This window comes from Anabrus simplex, chromosome 9 (genome assembly GCF_040414725.1).
Source record: "Anabrus simplex isolate iqAnaSimp1 chromosome 9, ASM4041472v1, whole genome shotgun sequence".
Taxonomy (NCBI): Eukaryota; Metazoa; Arthropoda; class Insecta; order Orthoptera; family Tettigoniidae; genus Anabrus; species Anabrus simplex.
Window position 1 is genome coordinate 169246899 of NC_090273.1, and position 15318 is coordinate 169262216.

Genomic DNA, 15318 nt, shown 5'->3' on the forward strand with positions numbered 1-15318 from the left:
TATGATGATTTTTTTAATTTTATAGAATTATTAATCTCCATCATTTTTACTAAAATGGGTGACTTTTGGAAAAGATATGAAATTTCGAGAAAAATACGCAAAATAATGCGTGAATGGTTAAAAGTTGATGTTGGTCTCGAATCAGGGACTCAGAGTAGAAAAAATTGTAGGTTTTTGTGGATCAGAATGAAATGTTGCGACTTTTTTACCTTCGATGCAAATTGTCGAAAAACTAGTGATTTTAGGTTTTTTCGTGTTTTTGTGGGATGAAATCTAAGAAAATATACGAAATTCTTATAATAAATACCCAAAATTGTGAAATTTCGAAACGCGTTCATAAGTGCGCCAGGATTCAGTGTTTCCTACTACTTAAAGTGCTCTCCATAAATATTTCCATAGCGGGGAAGTTCCAGATTAATTTATAATGCAGAGTACTGATAGGCTAAATTTCCAACTTAGTTATAGGCATGTGATAGATGGATTACATTAGAGGAGGAACCAAGTGAAATATTGACAACTTCGGCACTGTACCAGGAATGCCTATGGCCTGGCACATCATATCTATAATTCATAGTTTATTAAGGAATTGCTAGGTTCTAACATTTGGAAACAGCGTGCCGAACGAATATTCTAGACTCAGCTGAGAGAGAGAGCACGACGTCACAGGGCAAGAGACCGGCTGGGTGACACGTGCTGCAGACCCACCCATCTGGAATGATCTCGAAACTTTTTAATATCTGCTAAACGACATAAGCCATAAAAATACGAAGTACACCAGCGGAAAGCTCGTATTTAGAAAGGAAAGTAGCCGAAGAAATCCATCCAATAGTTTCAGAGATATCGAGGTGGAAACGAAACCATATTTCCTTCGCTTCAAGCAGCAAGCCAGCCCGCCGAGTACAGCCAGTGAAATATGCAACTCGACCATGTGAGATGGTGATATCGTCGTGTCGCGCTATGCGAAGAGTTCCGTCCGAGTAATGAAAGTCGTGCCGTACGGAAAGACTTAGAAAAATTCGGCGTATAATAACGCGAGACTTAAAATTTTCTGCCGTGTAGCGGACTTGTAAAATTTTCAAGGTGTATTTAAGTCGATCTCTGTGTAAGACGAGACTTGTAAATTTCATCCGTGTTGTGGACTTGTAAAATATTCAAGGTGCATTTAATTCGAACTCTTTTATTCTCAGATACAGCGTTACGGGACATTGAAAAGACGATCTGCACTTTGTTATTGTCAATGCATTTCCGAACTTAATGACATCCCTACGTGTGTTCTCACACTGAACTGTAAACTGGACAATTTTTCAGAGATTTAAGGAGTGTTTCGAACTGTGGTATTCGGCAATTGATATTTTATGTCGTTTATAGGAAGTAAGGGCTTGTTGTTGTTTGAGTCATCAGTCCGTAGACTGGTTTGATGTAGCTCTCCATGCCACTCTATCCTGTGCTAACCTTTTCATTTCAACGTAACTATTGCATCCTACATCTGCTCTAATCTGTTTGTCATATTCATACCTTGGTCTACCCCTTCCTTTCTTGCCACCTACACTTCCTTCAAAAAAACTGAACAAGTCCTGGGTGTCTTATGATGTGTTCTATCATTCTATCTCTTCTTCTCGTTAACTTTAGCCAAATCGATCTTCTCTCACCAATTCGATTATCTCTTCATTCGTGATTCGATCTATCCACCTCACCTTCAGCATTCTTCTGTAACACCACATTTCAAAAGCTTCTATTCTCTTTCTTTCTGAGATAGTTAACGTCCATGTTTCACTTCCATACAATGCCACACTCCACACGAAAGTCTTCAAAAACATCTTTCTAATTCCTAAATCAATGTCTGAAGTAAGCAAATTTATTTTCTTAAGAAAGCTCTTTCTTGCTTGTGCTAGTCTGCATTTTATGTCCTCCGTACTTCTGCCATCGTTAGTTATTTTACTACCCAAGTAACAATATTCATCTACTTCCCTTAAGACTTCATTTCCTAATCTAATATTTCCTACAACACCTGCCTTCGTTCGACTGCACTCCATTACTTTTGTTTTGGACTTATTTATTTTCATCCTGTACTCCTTACCCAAGACTTCATCCATACGATTTAGCAACTTCTCGATATCTTCTGCAGTCTCAGATAAAATAACAACATCATCGGCAAATCTCAAGGTTTTGATTTCCTCTCCTTGGATTGTGATTCCCTTTCCAAATTTCTCTTTGATTTCCTTCACTGCCTGTTCTATGTAAACATTGAAAAGGAGAGGGGACAAACTGCAGCCTTGCCTCACTTCTTTCTGGATTGCTGCTTCTTTTTCAAAGCCCTCGATTCTTATCACCGCAGACTGATTTGTAGACAGATTGTAGATAATTCTTCGTTCTCGGTATCTGATACCTATCATCTTCAGAATCATAAATAGCTTGGTCCAATCAACATTATCGAATGCCTTTTCTAGATCTACGAATGCCATGTACGTGGACTTGTCCTTCTTAATTCGATCCTCTAAGATCAGACGTGAAGTCAGGATTGCTTCACGTGTTCCTACATTTCTTCTGAGCCAAATTGATCTTCTCCCAACTCAGCTTCAACTTGTTTTTCCATTCTTCTGTAAATAATACGTGATGAAATTTTGCAGGCATGAGATACCAAACTAATGGTGCGGTAGTTTTCACACCTGTCAGCACCGGCTTTCTTGGGAATAGGTATAACAACATTCTTCCGAAAATCGGATGGGACTTCTCCTGTCTCATACATCTTGCACACTAAATGAAATAACCTTGCCATGCTGGTTTCTCCTAAGGCAGTCAGTAATTCAGAGGGACTGTCATCAATTCCAGGTGCCTTGTTCCTATTGAGGTCAATCACAGCTCTGTCAAACTCTGACCTCAAAATTGGGTCTCTCATTTCACAAGCATGAACAGCCTCTTCTCGTTCCAGAACCAAATTATCTAAGTCTTTACCATGATACAACTGTTGGCTATGCTCCTGCCATCTTTCTGCTTTGTCTTCTTTCCCTAGAAGTGGCTTTCCATCTGAGCTCTTAATATTCATACACCTAGATTTCCTTTCTCAAAAGGTTTCCTTGATTTTCCTGTATGCAGCATCTACCTTTCCCAGGGCCATACAGCCTTCGACATCCTTGCACTTCTCCTTCAGCCATTCTTCCTTAGCTACCTTGCACTTTATAACCACTTGATTCTTTAATCGCCTGTATTCTTTTCTGCCCTCTTCATTTCTAGCATTCTTGTATTTTCGTCGTGCATCAATCAGGCTTGTATCTTCTGAGTTATCCACTGATTCTTAGTTGATCTTTTCTTCCTTCCTAACATTTCTTCAGCAGCCCTACTGACTTCATTTTTCATGACTCTCCACTCTTCCTCTATAGTGTTTCCTTCAGCATTTTCATTTAGTCCTTGTGCAACATATTCCTTGAAACAATCCCTCACACTTTCAACATCTCTTCAACACGTACTACATGTTCGTCACACGACCTAATAGGTTGAAAGCCGCTTTCGATTACAATGCGGTCGTGAAAATTCAATATTCATTGCCATGCCCCACAACGGGTGACTTAAACGCACTCTACAGTGTGCTAGCAGCAGTGCTAGACCTGTAGCTCAGATCCTTTCAAACAGAACAAGGATGGCCTAGGCCACCATAGCTCAATTGGTAGAGCAACCGACGCGATATCGGGAGGTTGTGGGTACGGATCCCACTGGTGTCCGGCTGGCCATTTTTGTTCTGTACTTAACATCTCTTCAACACGTACTACATGTACGTAACACGACCTAATACGTTGAAAGTCTGTTTCGATTACAATGCGGTCGTGAAAATTCAATATTCATTGACATGCCCCACAACGAGCGACTTAAACGCACTCTACAGTGTGCTAGCAGCAGTGCTAGACCTGTAGCTCAGATCCTTTCAAACAGAACAAGGATGGCCTAGGCCACCATAGCTCAATTGGTAGAGCAACCGACGCGAAATCGGGAGGTTGTGGGTTCGGATCCCACTGGTGTCCGGCTGGCCATTTTTGTTCTGTACTTAACATCTCCTCAACACGTACTACATGTACGTAACACGACCTAATACGTTGAGCCTGTTTCGATTACAATGCGGTCGTGAAAATTCAATATTCAATCCTTCACACTATTTTCTTTCAACTTGTCTAGATCCCATCTTTTTGCATTCTTTCCTTTCTTCAATTTCTTCAACTTCAGACAGCATTTCATGACCAACAAGTTGTGGTCAGAGTCCACGTTTGCTCCTGGGAAGGTTTTGCAATCCAACACCTGGTTTCTGAATCTCTGCCTATTCATAATGAAGTCTATTTGATACCTTCCAGTGTCTCCAGGTCTCGTCCACGTATACAGCCGTCGTTTGTGGTGTTTGAACCAAGTATTGGCAAGGACTAAATTATGATCAGTGCAGAATTCATCCAGCCGAGTTCCTCTTTCGTTCCTTTGTCCCAATCCAAATTCTCCTACTGCATTACCTTCTCTTCCTTGGCCTACCACTGCATTCCAGTCTCCCATCACAATTAGATTCTCGTCACCTTTTACATATTGTATTAAATCTTCTATCTCCTCGTATATTCTTTCGATTTCTTCATCATCCGCTGAACTAGTAGGCATATAGACCTGCACTATTGTGGTAGCATTGGTTTGATGTCTGTCTTGACGACAATAATTATTTCTCTATGCTGGTCGTAGTAGCTTACCCGCTGCCCTATTTTCTTATTCATTATTAAACCAACTCCTGCATTTCCCCTGTTTGATTTTGTGTTGATAATTCGGCAGTCGCCTGACCAAAAATCTTGTTCTTCATGCCAACCTACTTCACTTATACCAACTACATCTAACTTTAGCCTATCCATCTCCCTTTTCAGATTCTCTAACCTACCACAACGATTCAAACTTCTAACATTCCACGCTCCTACTCGCAGAATGTCAGTATCCATCTTCCTGAAGATCGCCCCCTCTCCTGTAGTCCCCACCCGGAGATCGAATGGGGGACTAGTTTACCTCCGGAATATTTTACCCGGGAGGAAGCCATCATCATTACATCATTCATACAGAGAGAGCTGCATGTCCTCGGGAGTTAGTTACGGCTGTAGTTTCCCGTTGCTTTCAGCCGTGTAGCAGCATGAACACAGCTAAGCCATATTGAGTATTATTACAAGGCCGTATCAGTCAATCATCTAGACTGCCGTCCTTGCAACTACCGAAAGGCTGCTACCCCCCTTTCGATGAACCATTCGTTAGTCGGGTCTCTCAACAGATACCCATCCGATATGGTTGCACCTGCAGCTCGGCTATCTGCATCATTGGGACACGCAAGCCTCCCCACCGCGGCAAGGTCACATGGTTCGCAGAGGAGGAGTAAGGACTTAAGCAAAGTTAATTAACACTGAAAGTTCACTTAAGACTTGTGTTTGTGATTTCTAGAAACTGTTAAACGCGTCGTGTATGGACTAGATTTGTATTCGATATTTCCACGAACTGTGAACTTTACATTTCATCACGAACTTAATACAACGTGTTCTAAGCACCACGAACTGTGTTCAGTGTAAATACCTTGTATTACATGAACTGTGCTGTCCAAAACACTTGTTATTTAAGAAGTGGAAATATTTTACTGTAAATGCTTCGAACAGTTACATGTGTTTCTAACATTTCAGACTGCGCTAAAAACGATTACTATTTTGAGCATTACTTGGAAGTGAGGTAAAGGACTGTATTACAGAGTGCAAATTACCAACTGTGAGTTAAATTCCCGAAATCCTAAGTGCAATAACATTTATTTCTGACTTGCAAATCTCCAGTTAATAGAGAGTGCTACGTTTTCACACTCATATTTCAGTGTCAATTGAACTTTCTCGTGTGTCAGCTATATCATACGACACCGGAAATCTTGACTAAGTGTTAAGCCACATATTAACTCGAACATATAAGTCAGCGTGGGACATATTACGACGTTGCAGAAGATACATGGTACATCCAGGGATTTAATTCGTGGTACATTGAGGGATATAATTCGTGGTACATCAAGGGATATAATTCTGGTACATCGAGGGATATAATTCGTGGTATGTCGAGGGATATAATTCGTGGTACATCAAGGGATATAATTCTGGTACATCAAGGGATATAATTCTGGTACATCGAGGGATATAATTCGTGGTATGTCGAGGGATACGTTGCTGGAGCGTGGTACGACGTTGGTGGTGCTTGGTTCGACCTCGTGCTGATAATATCGTTGGAGTTCCAGTTGCCGACCTGTGGAGCCGCATTTCACAGGTTCCCGTCTACAGAACTCAGGTGATATGAGTGCAATTAGCATTTTTGTCTGGTAAAGCAAGGGAATAATTTAAAACTATTGCACTAGACAATCATTGACTTATTGAAGAGGCACTTTTCGAATCATACTTGTCTTAGGTGCTACATCAACCAATTACAAGTGCCAAATTAATGACATTTTATTTTCGTGTGAATTTCAATTCAAAAATTTAAACAAACTGTAGGAGCCAATCTTGACAGACTGTAGGGTTTTATGAAACTATTCATTTCCTCTGAAATCATATTTAATTTATGAATTTCCAATTAACAAGAATTTAGAAAGACTATAGGATTCCATATGAGTGATTTATGAAAACCAGTGTTTATTTTTGAATTTTGAAACCATATTCAATGTATGATATTCAAGTTAATAATGAATTTAGAGAGACTGTGTGATTATCGAGAACAAGTGTTCATTTTGAACTTTATGAAGACTCATGAAAACACATTCGACGTATGAATTTTATGAAGGGATAAATTTAACTTTATTTGCATCAGAGAGTTTCTGAATTTCAATTTTAGTTGGTCATATATGAAAGAACACATTTTCAAGATAATTTCAAGAGTTTAAATGCGAGATAAGAAAATGATTATTTTTCGTCAAGATTATGAATAAATTTCATTAGGAAAAATAACATCTATTATTTCGCCCTGCGAAATCCCTTCTTTGAACCGGCTCCTAAGTACTGCACACTACCTGAGACCTTTCCAATGCTCAACTTCACAACAACTTTTCCTGGTACAAAGAAAGGGTTAATTAATAGATGGCGCCGAACGTAGATGGGCTCGATTCGGAGCCACAGTAAGATAATAGATGAAGCACCAGGGTGTAATAATAAACAGCGCTGAATATAAATAGGCATAGATCAAAGCCGTCAATAAAATAATAGCTTGCGCCCAGACTTGAATGTACGTTCAACTCTTGTAACATCAATCTCAAGACAAATTCTGAAGTAACAAGATTTGTATTCGAATTTGTTGCTTGTTAGAAACTTTTTCGCCATGGATAACTTAATCACAGCCATCGAAGCTCTTAGGCTTAGCATTAAGGATCAAAATGCTGAGATCGATAGGTCTAATAGATAGCGCAGAGATGGTCGAATGTAATAAGACGCAGATAGTTGAGTCAAATGCTCAGTTATATAAGCAAATCAATGACTCGAACACTCAACTACAAGCGCAGATGGTCGAATCCAATGGTAAAGTCGAAGAATTGGCCGCTAAAGTTAATAAAACTTTAGAAACGAAATTTGCTGAAGCTGATAGGACCATTAATAAAAGACTCTTTGAATCGAATGCTATGTTAGAGCAACGATTTTGAGAAGCCGGAGTCCGCTCACAAAATGATTTACTGATTGGAACGCGAAGGTTGAAGCCACGCTTAAGGAACTGAGAGATCAGTTTGTGGAAAATTTGGAAACCCTCACAGAAGAGATCGAGACTACTAGAATCCATTGACAAAGATCTCAGAGCATTTATTCCTTCGGTACAGTCATTCTTGACAGACTTAAAGGGCAAAAGCCGCATGGCAATATATCTCAAGCTCAGATTAAGATGGCAAAAGTCCAAGAAACTCTGAGAGACTCATTAAAATCTGACGTTAGCAAGCTCAGAAATGAAATCGGACTTACCAAGAGCACACAGGGAGAATTGGATAAGCGTATCTCAGGACAGATAGACAGTACGCATACACAAATAGCTGCTTTTAGCAAAGACGTGCAAGTTATTAAAACTTACAGACTGAGATTAAGAATTTGGATACAACTATTCAATCCAAGATTGAAAATATTTCCCATGAAGTAAATCAGATTAAGCAAAGGGGTTCTTCAACAGATTTTGTAAATGCTAGTACTTAGAGGGACGTTCATAGCACAACTACCCTTATCAAAGTACAAGATGACAAACTCGTTAAGTTCTCAGGACGTGATGAGTATACTGCCCGAGAATTTATCTTGAACGTAGAAGATTACTTTCAGGAGAATATGGTTGAAGCCGACAGAAAGCTTCGTGTCGTATGTAGACTGTTGGAAGGACGAGCTTTATCGTGGTTCATTGCTTTCAAAAATAGTTTCAAGACCTACGATGATTTCAAGCAGGCACTTTTAAAGCGATTCTGGGATGCTGAAACCCAGTACCTGGTGAAGATACAACACATTGGTCAATACTTCGAGGTATTCCGATTATTGCTTGATGCAACTCATGAAATTACAATTTCTAGATCCTCCATTGCCTGACATTGAATTGATTCAGTTATTTATTGCAATATCCACCTCATGTACAAGACATCTTAGTTGCTGCTAACATTAAAACCTTAGAGCACTTAGACGCAATATTACGCAGACTGACACTGCGTATACTTAATCTGCTTCTAAGAACAGCAGAATTAAAGAAATCAGGACCAACCCTACTGAAGTAAAGCCTGAAGAAAGGGATGAGTCTAGACCAAGGGAAGAGAGTAGAATTACTCAGACTACTCCGACCAGATTCAGAGGATTTCGGAGGCAGAGGAACCAAGAGAAGAACCCATAGCGAACCAGGAATCCGTAGGGAAGACAGGAGAGAACGTCCGAAGAGAATCGAAATTCCAGAAGAGAAGAACTGGAACAAAGATGGAAGGACACTCGGGAATACGCGAGATAGAAGGACCGTAGTCGCGATGAACCAGGAGCTACATCTTTGGAGTACCAGAGACACTTCGAACCTCAGAATAGACAATCACCTGATCCCAACTTGACTGGGGCAATAAAAATCTCCGATTCCACAATAACGAGATTGCTTGAAAATCGGAAAGAGGACGAGCCACCACACATCTGTACTATTATAGTTAATTATTAGAATATTGATGACACCGAATTGCTCTACGAGGACGCACTACCTGTCAGCACGGTACGTGTAGGCTTCTTTAATCTCAGACAGATTAGTATAATCTTTAAAGGATCAGAGTGACATTTTACTTGTACCAGTAGCACAAGTCAAAATCAAGGGATTGTCCCAGATAAAAGTATTAAGAGTAAGTCGCAGGCTTTCCAGGAATTACGAATTAATGAGAGATAATTTGAGCACATTTTCCTGGTATTAGGATCATATTTCATGATTAAACATAAGGGAACAATTGATTACGATGCCAAACTTGTGAAAGTAAACGACACTGATTCTGTAGAGCTACAGCTGGTGGATAGAGGAGACTTGGAAGCTCAAGAGCTAGGAGCCCGCATCGAAGAAGCCGGTGGTGACTATGATAAACCCGCTGAATGCGAGGAAGCGCCAAGCGTGATCCTGAAGGAGGTCGGATTAGAGTAGAGCTACAGTCGGTCCTGAAGAAGACCCGCAATGACAAACCGGGAGAGACGGACCGTTCCCCTTATAAGAAAAAGCCTTATCCGATTCCGGAGAAGTTTAGAGACGAAGCCAGGAATCTGATCCATAAAATGACGGAAGATGGAATAATTTCACCCTGCGTTACTCAATATATAAATCCACTGGCGATTGTACGCAAACCAAACGACAATATAAGAATTTGCTTGGATGCTTGTGCTCTTAGCGATCGACTTACTCTTGAATATGACCGTCCTCCTTTGTTAAAGAATATAATCAGAAGGTTCCAAGGAATGAACTTCTTCAGCTGCCTAGATGGAACTTCATCGTATTACCATATCAATCTGGATGCTGAAAGCAGACTTTTTACAAGCTTCATGTTTGAGAATATGGCATATATTTTCAACCGCATACCATCTGGAATCAAGCTGTACTTACTAGGGCGTTAGAAAAACACCTTTCAGAAGCAGTCAAGGGCCATCACCACGATTTATGTTGATGATATTTTAATAGCATCTGAGACCCTGGAAGAGCATGTCAAGGACGTGAATCTAGTCTTGAAAGATTTGGAGGAGAAGAATTTCAAGATAAATGCCCAGAAGAGCCAAGTGGCAATGGAATCCAGCCTAACCCAGCTAAGATCCAAGGTATAATGGACTTTCCCAGACCTCAACGGATCAAGAATGTGAGGCAATTTCTAGGACTTTGTCAATTCTTTGTTCAACACTACGATGTTGCACCAAGAACAACAGTTGGAAATGGACAGAGGAATGTGAGACAGCTTTCATCGCCACTAAAGACATGCTAGAGAATTCAGACCGACCGGTTTATCCTAGTTTTCTTTGCCGTTCATTATAGAATTCGATGCCATTACTGTTGGAATAGGCGCAATATTATACCAGCTGAAACCTGAAGATCCCAACCATCGACTTTTCATTTCATTTCTAAGTCGAAAACTGAGACATCATGAAAAGTCTTACACTATTACAAAATTGGAAGCCTTAGCTACTCCTTACAGTACTGGAAGCAGGTAGTCCCTGATTTCCATACTGTCCTCAGATATGACTAATGAAACCAGTGCACAAACAGCTTGGCAGATACGCTTAGCCGCAATCCCACTGATGTAATTCAGTCAGTGATGCAAAGAGATGGCAAGTGTCGGGAATTAATAAGATTTTCTATGGGTTCGATTCCAGCGGACGATTATGATTACCGACGTCTTCAACAGGTATCTCAAAGGTATTTTTTCCAAGATCGGCTACTTATGAAGTACATTGATCCGGCTAGAACCAAGTGTAGAATTTATGCACCGCCGAAAATCAAGAATGCTGTCATTCGGTTTCAGTTTGTTAGCCTCATCGGAGAGAGATTTACTTGGGAGTGTATTAAGAAGGATACTGGTCGGATCTTGCGGTCTGTCAGCGGGTCAAGTCTATTGGAGATCCCGAAACCGCTGATTCCGGAGAAACCCGGAGAGATAACAGCAATCGATCTGTAAGGACCCCTTCCCAAGGCAACAAGTGGGAACATATAAATCATCGTGGTAGTGGATGTATTTTCGAAATACACCATGTTGCTGCCCATACAGAAAGCCAACGCAGGTAACATCCTGACGAGACTAAAAAGGAACGTCATTCCTGTGATGGGAAGATCGGAGTACTTATTGACGGACCATGGGACGCAATTCACGTATGTTGAGTTCCAAATAGCTCTTGAAGAAATGGAAATCCATCATATCATGAATTCCATTAGGCATCCCGGCGCTAATCCTGCCGAAAGAGTCATGAGGGAATTAGCCAAGTTCTGCAGAATAAATTGCAGTGAACATCATTGGAAATGGATCGAGGTGTTGCATGTCATGCAGAAGATTGTGAATTCTACAGTACACGAGTCCACCAATGATATTCCCCTCAGCATGCATCGTGGAATAACTCCTGAGAGACCATGGGAGGGAATTCTACCAACTCCGCCTGATGTTGCCGTGTCTCAACAGATTGAGAAAGCCTTAACACGATTAAGACATGCAGCCACTATAAGGGAACGACGCCAGCGTAAGAGTAAATTTCGACCACCCATAAGTCAAGGAGACTTAGTATTGATTCGTAGACCAGCTATCTCAAATCCTGAACGACGGATCTAATCAAAATGCTGTCCTCTCTTCTTCGAATCATATTGTGTTCATGGTACTTTAAGGAATGCAGCTTATCAAATTGCCTGCATGGATGGAACTCTTGAAGGGATATACAGCACAATGTCTCCAATCTCAAGAAATATGTTCAACAGGAAGAGAGGCACACAGTAAAAGAAAATCCTCCGAATTTTCGTGGTACATCGAGGGATATAATTCGTGGTATATCGAGGGTTATAATTCGTGGTACATCGAGGGATATAATACGTGGTATGTCGAGGGATATAATTCGTGGTATGTCGAGGGATATAATTCAGGTACATCGAGGGATATAATTCTGGTATATCGAGGGATATAATTTTGGTTCATTGAGGGATATAATTCGTGGTATACCGAGGGACATAATTCGTGGTATGTCGAGGAATATAATACGTGGTATGTCGAGGGATGTAATTCGTGGTATGTCGAGGGATATAATTCTGGTACATCGAGGGATATAATTTTAGTACATCGAGGGATATAATTCGTGGTACATCGAGGGATATAATTCGCGGTATGTCGAGGGATATAATTCGTGGTACATCGAGGGATATAATTCGTGGTATGTCGAGGGATATAATACGTGGTATGTAAAGGGATGTAATTCGTGGTATGTCGAGGGATATAATTCGTGGTATGTCGAGGGATATAATTTTGGTTCATCGAGGGATATAATTCGTGGTATGTCGAGGGATATAATTCGTGGTACATCGAGGGATATAATTCGTGGTACATCGAGGGATATAATTCGTGGTACATCGAGGGACATAATTCGTGGTACATCGAGGGATATCATTCGTGGTACATCGAGGGACATAATTCGTGGTATGTCGAAGGATATAATACGTGGTATGTCGAGGGATGTAATTCGTGGTATGTCGAGGGATATAATTCGTGGTATGTCGAGGGATATAATTCGTGGTATGTAGAGGGATATAATTCGTGGTACATCGAGGGTTATAATTCGTGGTACATCGAGGGATATAATTCGTGGTATGTCGAGGGATATAATTCGTGGTACATCGAGGGATGTAATTCGTGGTATGTCGAGGGATATAATTCGTGGTACATCGAGGGATATAATTCGTGGTACATCGAGGGACATAATTCGTGGTATGTCGAGGGATATAATACGTGGTATGTCGAGGGATGTAATTCGTGGTATGTCGAGGGATATAATTCGTGGTACATCGAGGGATATAATTCGTGGTACATCGAGGGATATAATTCGTGGTATGTCGAGGGATATAATTCGTGGTACATCGAGGGATATAATTCGTGGTATGTAGAGGGATATAATTCGTGGTACATCGAGGGATATAATTCGTGGTATGTCGAGGGATATAATACGTGGTATGTCAAGGGATGTAATTCGTGGTATGTCGAGGGATATAATTCGTGGTATGTCAGGGATATAATTTTGGTTCATCAAGGGATATAATTCGTGGTATGTCGAGGGATATAATTCGTGGTACATCGAGGGATATAATTCGTGGTATGTCGAGGGATATAATACGTGGTATGTCGAGGGATGTAATTCGTGGTATGTCGAGGAATATAATTCGTGGTACATCGAGAGATATAATTCGTGGTACATCGAGGGATATAATTCGTGGTATGTCGAGGGGTATAATTCGTGGTACATCGAGGGATATAATTCGTGGTATGTAGATGGATATAATTCGTGGTACATCGAGGGATATAATTCGTGGTATGTCGAGGGATATAATACTTGGTATGTCAAGGGATGTAATTCGTGGTATGTCGAGGGATATAATTCGTGGTATGTCGAGGGATATAATTCGTGGTATGTCGAGGGATATAATTCTGGTACATCGAGGGATATAATTCTGGTACAACGAGGGATATAATTTTGATACATCGAGGGACATAATTCGTGGTATATCGAGGGATATAATTCGTGGTATGTCGAGGGACATAATTCGTGGTATGTAGAGGGATATAATTCTGGTACATCGAGGGATATAATTCCTGTACGTCGAGGGATATAATTCGTGGTATGTCGAGGGATATAATTCGTAGTATGTCGAGGAATATAATTCTGGTACATCGAGGGATATAATTTTGATACATCGAGGGACATAATTCGTGGTACATCGAGGGATATAATACGTGGTATGTCGAGGGATATAATACGTGTTATGTCGAGGGACATAATTCGTGGTACATCGAGGGATATAATACGTGGTATGTGGTATGTTGACTTATCCAACATTTCCCAAGTCCCGAAAATTCTCCCACCTGAAAGCAGACATGCTGTAAAGAATATGAAAAAAGAATCAGTAGCAGGTAGCGATAACCTTTCAGTTAGCGTTCTCAAACTTGCTGGTGATGAAACTTTAAGCCACTTGGCAAAAATATTCACGTCTTGTCTACGCAATGCATTCATCCCTCCATCTTGAAACAGAGCAATGATAATTCTCCAGCACAAAAAGGGGAACATACATGACATCAGAAACTATCGTCCCATTAGCTTGCTTTCTGTCCTTTACAATGTTTTCACCGTGGTACTGACAAATAGAATCAGTTCAACGCTTGATTTTGCCCAGCCATTTGAACAAGCAGGTTTCCGCCGAGGTTTTGGAACAATCGACCACATACTCACCCTTCGTGAAGTTATCAGCAGAAGTAATGAATATCAAATGCCGCTCTGTCTAGCCTTTGTGGACTTGGAAAAGGCTTTTGACTCGGTGAGCCACGCTGCTGTTATGCAAGCCTTAGCTGAACACGGCGTCGATGCTGCCTACATAAGAGTTCTCCAGCATATCTACGAAACCTCTTCAGCCTTCGTGAACATCAATGTGGCAACCACGGATTTGCCCATTCAAAGAGGTGTTAAGCAAGGCGACCCCATATCTCCCAAGCTGTTCTCAGCAGTATTAGAAATGGCCATGTCAAAAATCAACTGGCAAAGTACAGGAATCAAAATCAATGGGAAAAGGCTGAATAATTTAAGGTTTGCAGACGACATTACACTTTTGGCCAACGACATCGATGAACTACAAAGTCTAATACAAGATTTTGTCTTAGAATGTCAAAAAGTGGGACTATCCATGAACCTTTCCAAAACCAAAGTAATGCTCAACAAATGGGCCCCAGCAGGAAAGCTGCATCTGGGAAACTCCACATTACAACAGGTCAATGAGTTTGTCTATCTTGGGCAGCTTGCAAATATGAAAGGGGACTTAAGACCGGAAATCTTCCGACGTATCAAACTAGGATGGCAAGCTTACGGAAGAAATTCTTCAATCTTCAAATCCAACATGCCACCCCACCTAAAGAAGATAGTCTTTGACCAGAGTGTTCTCCCTGTACTGACTTACGGTTGTGAAACCTGGACATTGAGCGAGTCTGTTAAGCAAAAACTCAGAACAACCCAAAGAGCTTTGGAACGGTTCATGCTAGGCTTGACGAAGAAAGACAGGAAGAGAGCAGATTACATCAGGTCAGTCACAAAGGTCAGTGACATTTTAGAAAGGATGTTT